An 8,933-nucleotide genomic window follows, 5' to 3' on the forward strand; every position below is an offset into this window, starting at 1 on the left:
AACTACTCAAAAAAACGCTAAACTCATCTTCTTTCGATTTAAAAAGTAAACCACCTACAAAAATCTTCCTCGCATTGAAAGAAATCCTTTGTGAGAATTGCTAGTGTTATCAATTAGCGCCCCATTTTGATCTTGAAACTAATTTTCATGCAAATGTTGATGATTTTGATACCTAAGGTATTTGGGGATGGCTTTTTTTACTTCAACCTGAAAAAATAATATCAAAAAAAATAATAAATAGTATAAAAAAATTAGACAAAGATTATGAGAAAGAAAACTACCCACAAAATAAAAAAAAATGGAAAAAGCACATATTGTTGCATATTTAATATAGGAGACAAACAAAAAAAAAAAAGACAACATTATTCTTTATAAAAAATTACAATCAAGAAATTGGCAAAAAATAAGTCCATATGGATACAATTCTTTTTTAGTTCTCAACACAATCTTTCTCGAAAATATAGTCCGATATAAAGATAAAATATGCACATTAACTTATTTGGTTTTTTGCATTCTTTAAATAGTCCAATAATTTTTTTTTGGTAATAAACCAAGTTTATAATTTTTTTTTTGTAAAAATATAATAAGACGGATGCTCTAATCTGCAAGTATGATGATGATTATCTGATCATAGTGGTTAGAATATGACAAATGGAAACCATATTGTATGCCAGTCAACTCTTTCCTCTTTATTTTAAGAAAAAGCTTATTGCTTTAATAATTTTTTGATAAATATAAGGCAACCTTTGGCTTGGATGAGAATTTTTTTTTTTTTTTTGTTGCAAATACTTATTTGAGTTATTTCAGCATCATATATGACTAGGCATCATTCTCTAAATGTTTTTTAAGGGTATAAATTACAACATGCTGTTTGTATAGTGGGGACCATGATCACCTATTAATACTGCAGTAATATCATTTTTTAAATAAATAAATTCATTGTTAGAAAAGAAATATCTGCTTATTTCTTGCCTCACATCTTAGAGCATGGCTCTGGCTCATGTGCAGGCCTATTGAGGGTGATGAAGATGCACACAAAGGCTAATGTAAGGAATGCCTATGAATCTTATGTTGCAGTTTTGTAGGGCATCATGCACTTTAGCCTATAATTGTTATAAATTACAACATGCTGTTTGTATAGTGGGACCATGATCACCTATTAATACTGCAGTAATATCATTTTTTAAATAAATAAGTTCATTGTTAGAAAAGAAATATCTGCTTATTTCTTGCCTCACATCTTAGAGCATGGCTCTGGCTCATGTGCAGGGCCATTGAGGGTGATGAAGATGCACACAAAGGCTAATGTAAGGAATGCCTATGAATCTTATGTTGTAGTTTTGTAGGGCATCATGCACTTTAGTCTATAATTGTTTCCACTTCTGGTGGAGGACAAAAGATTATCTTGTATCTAAATTTGCATGATTTATATCTATTCTCGAATATCGAAATTAATTATACTAAAATATAAAATTATATATGTCTAATCTTTTTTCAAACAATATAGGATTTTGAGTTGTTTATCTTTTTTTTCGAACTAATATGTCATTCTACATCCCAAATCATTGATCTTTCTTTTGTTATATAAGTTTTGTTAGCTCTTTAAACATTCACATGAAGGAAAACCCTTAAAGCATATGTCCAACGTTGTGAGCCCTACAATCAAAACCCCTAAAGCAAGCCCTATAATCTATTCTTTATCATAAACGGAATATATTATTAATGAAATAGTCTCACAATGCCCTCGTTCCCTACAACTACAGTTACAAATAAAAGGTAACAAATAATATTTCATACCTTGAGAAATAATATATCGAATAAATTGCATGCAATCAAGAATTTCTTTCTTTTCGGCTCAAAATGAAAAAAAAAAAAACAAAAAAAAAACAAATAAATCTGCAAGGAGGAATTCCATAGAATATTTTCATAAACAAGATAATAACTAACATAAATAGTTTTTCCTTTCTCCTCCAACAATCTTTGACTATTAAGAAAAATTTAGACTTTCCAAATTGATCATGCAACCTAGATAAAAACGATACAGCATTATTGTAATGATTTTGAAATTAAATAGGAAAGGATGAACAATATCATCCTGTTTTATAGTCTGGAAAAAAGAAAAGTTAACGTCAAATAGAAGCATCATAAGAAATTTCAAAAAAGAAAAATGGAAAGTAATCAACCATACACTTTGTGTTGTAACAAGGAGTAAAAAGTCAAGGAAATCATAGCAAGGTTGCAACAATAATACAAGTCATAAATCTGTTCAATGTCATCCCTGTATGCTCCTACAAATATCATATTGATTACTAGGAAGGAGTAGCACTATATTCCAGTATTGGGTTCTGTATGAGTTGCTGGCGTTCAGATGTTGTTACAACTTGCAGGTCTCCGTTGGTTGCTTAGAATGGTTCGGATATCAATGTCAATGATGGGTGAGAGAAGCTTCAGCTCTTCTTCCAACTTCTGTGGAGTCTTCACTATATCCAAAAAATTTTTCATAAAATCTGGACTGTGAAATTATGGGGGTACGTCCACCTTATGTCAACTGTTAGTCTAGCACATGTGCATCCATTCATACTTATTTCAAGCATGAACCTGCGAAGCCTACATCTGAATGATGTACGCATATTATTTTGATCCAGTCCAATGCAGAATATCAAGATAATATTCTTAGTAGGTGGATTGTTGATGTAAGTACATGTTGGGGATCTATTTGTAAGGTAGAACTGTGTGTTGGTGGCTCCAAGGGGTTGAGTCCCATTTTGGTGTCTGTGAACTACTTGTTACTGATTTTCTATTTATCGGCAACGTGAACTCTCTATTTCTTCTTATATTCTAATGTAGCTTCGGCCCTTAAAAAAAAAAAAAAAAAAATATGTTGGGGAATACCGACCGACCCCACTCACGCCGACTCATCGTCGGGCTTACATGACCGACGCTCGACTCTGCCGACCGACCGACGGCTGCCGTTATCGACCGACCGAGGATACGTCGGTCGGACAGACCTTCTTCTCTCTCTTGATCGGCTGCACTATGGAGTCTGACGCCCGACTCTGGCAACGCGCCCGACTGACTGTTGGAGGGGCCCCGAGTTTCCACCCGACGTCCCTCAACCAGCCACCGACCTATAGTCGGTCGGCTCCCTCAGATGCCGTACGGCTGTCGAAAACTGTCAGTCCTGACAACGGCATACGGCACTGCCGCCTAGGGGCATTATCCTACCTAAGGCATGGGTCAACCCTAGCGATTTGACAGCCCCACGGCGATTTGACACCCTCACGGCGACTCTGACAGTCCTCAGTGAGTTGACAATTCTTCAATTGTCTGCGCCATTAATGACGGCGCCATACCATGCTCCACTATATATATCGGGGAAGGCAACAGTGCTAGAGGTCCATTCGAAACCCCTGAACCCCTCCTCTCTAGCTTTCGCTCTCTCTCGTTGAGCTCCTTGTTTTCTTTTCACTATTGCCTAGTCTCCTCTCTGACTTGATCGTTGGAGGGTCCCCGCCGGAGCCACCTCCGGTCAGTACGGACTTTCTTTTGCAGGCACTCGTTCCCGACGACCAGGCGACGAGGAGATTGGCCGCACAGATTGGGGCGCCAGGAAGGGGACGGTAGTGACAAGTTAGTGCTTCATTGACAGCACCAGGGATTGTAACCCCCACGGGATCCAAGATGACAAAGACAAGAGCTCAGCGATCGAGGGTCACTGGATCGGCGAGGTGCTCTCCCGCCGGGGAAGAGGCCTCTCCTCCACCCTCCATGGCGGAACCTAGCTCTCCGCACCCCGCGATGACCACGGAGGCGCAAATCGCAGTGATCGTGCGGCAGATGACCGTGCTGACAGACGCAGTCAAAAGCCTTCAGCAACAACCGATCCGGCTGCCGCCTTCACCGGCCGAGCAACCGACGGCACGTTCGATGCCCTCCAGGAGCAGCTGTCGATGCCTGCATCGGTCTCCGTCGCCTCCGCAGGAGCACCTGCCACAGCGCTCCTACCGAGAGGAGGAGGGGCGGCCGTCGTGCGACACCCATCGGTCTCGGCGGCCTTCTCCCTCCCAGCTGGAATGAGCAAGGAAGGAAAAGCGATCGCAAACACCGTCTGCCTCTCTCTCGGACTCCTCCAGAGACTCCACTCCTGGGGTCTCCCAGCACCGACGGATCGATGACTACGAACGCAGGTTCAAGAAAATCGACCGTCGGCTTGCCCAGCTGCAGGTGGATGGGCAGAAGTCTTCGAACGACGTCGACTTTCAGACCGCCCAACCTCTCTCCCGACTCATCCTCGATGAACCGATCCCCAATCGGTTCAAGATGCCACACGTGGAGCCCTACGACGGCTCCACCGACCCAATCGACCACATGGAGAGCTATAAAGCTCTCATGACGATCCAGGGGCGACCGACGCTCTTTTATGCATCGGCTTCCCCGTCACGCTCTGCAAAGCTACCAGGACTTGGTACTCCGATCTTCGATCGGAAAGTATCCACTCCTTCGGGCAGCTCGAGCACTCTTTCGTGGCCCACTTCAGCACCAGCCGGAAGCCGCCACGAACCTCGGACAGCCTTTTTTCCCTCAAACAGGAAGAAAACGAGATGCTCCGACACTTCGAGATGCGATTCAATGCGGCCACGCTTGAGGTCCGGGACCTCAACGAAGACATGACCATTTCGGCCATGAAACGGAGGCTAAGGGCATCCCGATTCACTTACTCCCTAGACAAGACCCTCCCCCGGACGTATGCCGAACTATTGGAGCGCGCGTATAAATACATGCGCACGAATGAAGGAGCCTCCGACCGGCGCTTGATCGAGTTCAAGGGCCTGAAGGAGAAGCGAAGAAAGGGTCGGGACCCTGTCGGCCCAACAGGCCCCCGACCGACGATCGGGTTTCGCCCCCGCGATGAAACCAGAGGTCGCCTCGATGGCAGAATCCAAGGCCAACACGCCCCAGGTATGACTCCTACACTCCTCTCTCTGCTCCTCGTGTGTAGATTTTGATGGAGATCGAAGGGGAAGAGTACCTGCGACGGCCTCCACCTCTGAAGGCAAAGGGCCTCGACCGACGAAAGTACTGTCGATTCCACCGGGGCCACGGCCACAATACCGAGCAATGCATCCAGCTTAAGGTTGAGATCGAAGCTCTCATCCGCCGGGGATATCTCGGTAAATTTTGGAGGAACCCGCCGACTCAACCCGTTGCCGACCGACAACCCCAGCCGACTGAAGAAGCGACGACTAATCAGCCTACGGCCGGGGTCATCAATATGATTTCTAAATGACTGGGCCCGGGGACGTCTGCTGGAGGGGAGCCGACGAAGAAGCTGCGCCCGGATGACGTAATTACTTTTACAGAAGATGTTCGGGGCATCCAAACTTCCACGACGACACTGTTGTTGTCTCGGCAACAATAGCGAACTATGATGTAAAAAGAATCTTTGTAGATAATGAAAGTTCAACGAACGTTTTGTTTTACTTGACCTTCTCCCGGATGCGACTATCGACCGACCGACTCAAGAGGGTCTCTACGCCCTTGATAGGCTTCGCTGGGGACGCTGTCACGATGGAAGGAGAAGTTACTTTGTCCGTGACGGTTGGAACCGAACCACGACAAAGCATAGTCCATTTGACTTTTGCGGTCGTCCAAGTGTCTTCGGCTTACAACGTCATACTTGGAAGACCCGGACTAAACGCCCTCAGGGCGATAGTTTCGACGTATCATCTCCTGGTTCGGTTTCCGACCAAAAATAGAGTCGGAGAGATGCGCGGAGACCAACAGCTCGCTCGCCGATGCTTCCAGATCTCCGCTCAAAGTGAGGAGTTGAAGGGCTCCCTAACGATCGACAAGCTAGACCAACGGGAGGAGGAAGAACGGGGTAAACCGACCGAACAGCTCATTCCCATCTCGATAGCGGAGAGTTCCAACCGAAAGGTATGGGTCGGGTCTCAACTACCTGACCCAGAATGACGACGGTTGGCGGAGCTGCTGAAGGCCAACGCCGACATATTCGCTTGGTCGGCAGTAGATATGTCGGACATCCCTCCAGAGACAATAACGCACCAACTCAACATCGACCCAACGATGAGACCGGTGAGGCAGAAGAAAAAGTCTTTTGCTCCTGAAAGATAGAAGGCCATCGACGAAGAAGTGGACAAGCTACTCGAGGCAGACTTCATTAGAGAAACTACATATCCCGATTGGCTCGCCAATGTTGTCATGGTGAAGAAAGCCAACAGAAAGTGGAGGATTTGCATCGACTACACCGACTTGAATCGGGCCTGTCCGAAGGACAGCTTTTCACTTCCGAAGATCGACCAGCTGATGGATGCGACGTCCGATTATCGACTGCTCAGCTTCATGGACGCCTTCATCAGGTACAATCAGATCCGGATGGCACCCAAAGATGAGGAGCACACTGCCTTCGTGACCCCCAAGGGCCTCTACTGCTACAGAGTGATGCCCTTCGGACTGAATAATGCCGGAGCTACCTACCAACGACTCATCAATAAGATCTTCAAAGACCAGATTGGGCGCAATATGGAAGTATATGTGGACGACATGCTGGTAAAGAGTGCGTAGATTGCAGATCATATTTGAGATCTCGAAGAAGCTTTTCGCACTCTACGACAACATCGAATGAAGCTGAATCCGACTAAGTGGACTTTTGGAGTGACTTCGGAGAAGTTTCTCGGGTTTCTCATTTCTCAGTGTGGAATCGAGGCTAACCCTGAGAAAATAAAGGCAATCATCGACATACGGCACTCGAACACCAAGAAGGAGGTCCAGCAGTTGAATGAGAAAGTCATCGCTCTCAGCCGATTCATCTCTCGGTCGATCGAAAGATGCCTCCCGTTCTTCAAGACCCTGAGGCAGGCGAAGGGCTTCTCTTGATCGGATGAGTGCCGACGGGCCTTCGAGGATCTGAAGAGGTACCTGGCTTCTCCGCCGTTGCTTGTGAAGCCAGAGGTCGGGGAGACGCTATATCTCTATTTGGCCACTTCCCCCGAGACGGTTAGTTCGGTGCTCGTTCGAGAGAACGAGAGCCGAATTCATCAACCTATATACTATACCAACAAAGTGCTCCGCGGTGCTGAAGCTTGATACTTGGAGACATAAAAGATGATTTTCGCCCTGACCGTCTCCGCACAATGACTCCGCCCATACTTCCAAGCGCATGCCATTGTGGTCCTCACCAACCAGCCCCTGAGGGCGATATTGCGCCGGCCTGACACATCGGGACGACTGGCGAAGTGGACGATGAAGCTCACGAGTTCGACATACAGTACCGACCGCGACCTGCCTTAAAGGCCCAGGTCCTGGCCGACTTCATCGCAGAATGCCCGACGACCGACCAAGGATCGGAAGGCGAGAACCCCGGAGGAGCCGCGGTCTCCGAGCCTGACCCGGTGTCCACCTGGGTACTGCACATCGATGGAGCTTCAAACGCTCAGGGGAGCGGGGCCGGGTTCCTGCTCACCAACTCGGAGGGGGTAGTCACTGAGTACGCCCTCCGATTCGACTTCAAAGCCTCTAATAATCAAGCCGAGTATGAAGCACTCCTCGCCGGCTTGAGGATGGCGAAGGAACTTGGGATCGACAGCCTCCGGGTATTCTCCGATTCCCAGCTAATCGTGGGGCAGGTCAAAGGCGAATTCGAGGCGCGAGATCCAGCTATGGCCAAATATCTCCAGAAAGTGAAGGATCTTGTGGCGCACCTCGGATATTTCGAGATCTCCCATATCCCCAGGTCGGAGAACGCCCGGGCCGACGCACTCTCTAGACTGGCGACTTCAGCTTACGAAGCTTTGGGCCGAATGCTCGTGGAGAATTTCGAGCAGCCGAGCATCGACAAGGTCGAGGAGGTGCTACAACTAACGGTCGAACCAAGCTGGATGGATCCGATTGTTCGGTACCTGACCAACAGAATTAGTCCTGAAGATCCCACGGAGTCCAAACGGCTCCGATGGTTGGCCTCCCAATACGTGATGACGGACGACCGACTCTATAAAAGGTCGTTCTCCCTTCCCTTGCTCAGGTGCTTGGGACCGACCGACGCAGACTACGCACTCAGAGAAGTGCACGAAGGGATCTGCGGGAGTCACTTGGGAGGCAAATCTCTGGCCTACAAGGTCCTGCGGCAGGGTTACTACTGGCCCACCATGAGGAAGGATGCGGCTGAGTTGGTCTGAAGTGTGAACCATGCCAAAAGTACACCAACGTACAACACCGACCAGCCACCAAATCTCTCCTATTGTCGCCCCATGGCCCTTCGCCCAGTGGGGGATCGACATTCTCGGTCCCTTCCCTCCGGCATCTGGCCAAAAAAATTTATAGTCATCGCCATCGACTACTTCACCAAGTGGGTGGAGACCGAGCCCCTAGCGCAGATTATCGAGCGAAAGATGGAGGACTTCGTTCAGAAGTCCATCATCTTCAGATTCGGATTGCTGCATACCATTATCACCGACAATGGGCGACAGTTCGACAATCAGGACTTCAGAGACTTCTGCGCGAGGTTTCATATCATGTACCGACTGACTTCGGTCGAGCACCCACAGTCCAATGGTGAAGTCGAGGTGACCAACCGGATCATACTACACAGGCTCAAAACCCGACTGAATGAAGCCAAAGGCCTCTGGGTCGAGGAGTTGAACTCCATCCTGTGGGCTTACCGGACGACCCCCCGTATTCCGACCAGGAAGTCACCTTTCAGTTTGGCCTATGGGATGGAGGCAATGATACCGCTCGAGATCGGGCTGCCATCAACTAGGGTCGAGCAGTATCAAGAGTCGAACAACTCTGAGTGCCAGAGAGCCGACCTAGACCTCCTCCCCGAGCTTCGGAGCAAGGCTCAACTTCGCATGGTTTCTTACCGACAGAAAGTAGTCCGATATTACAACGCCAAGGTCAAGCCAAAGCTTTTCAGG

Source organism: Elaeis guineensis, chromosome 13, assembly GCF_000442705.2.
Source record: "Elaeis guineensis isolate ETL-2024a chromosome 13, EG11, whole genome shotgun sequence".
Taxonomy (NCBI): Eukaryota; Viridiplantae; Streptophyta; class Magnoliopsida; order Arecales; family Arecaceae; genus Elaeis; species Elaeis guineensis.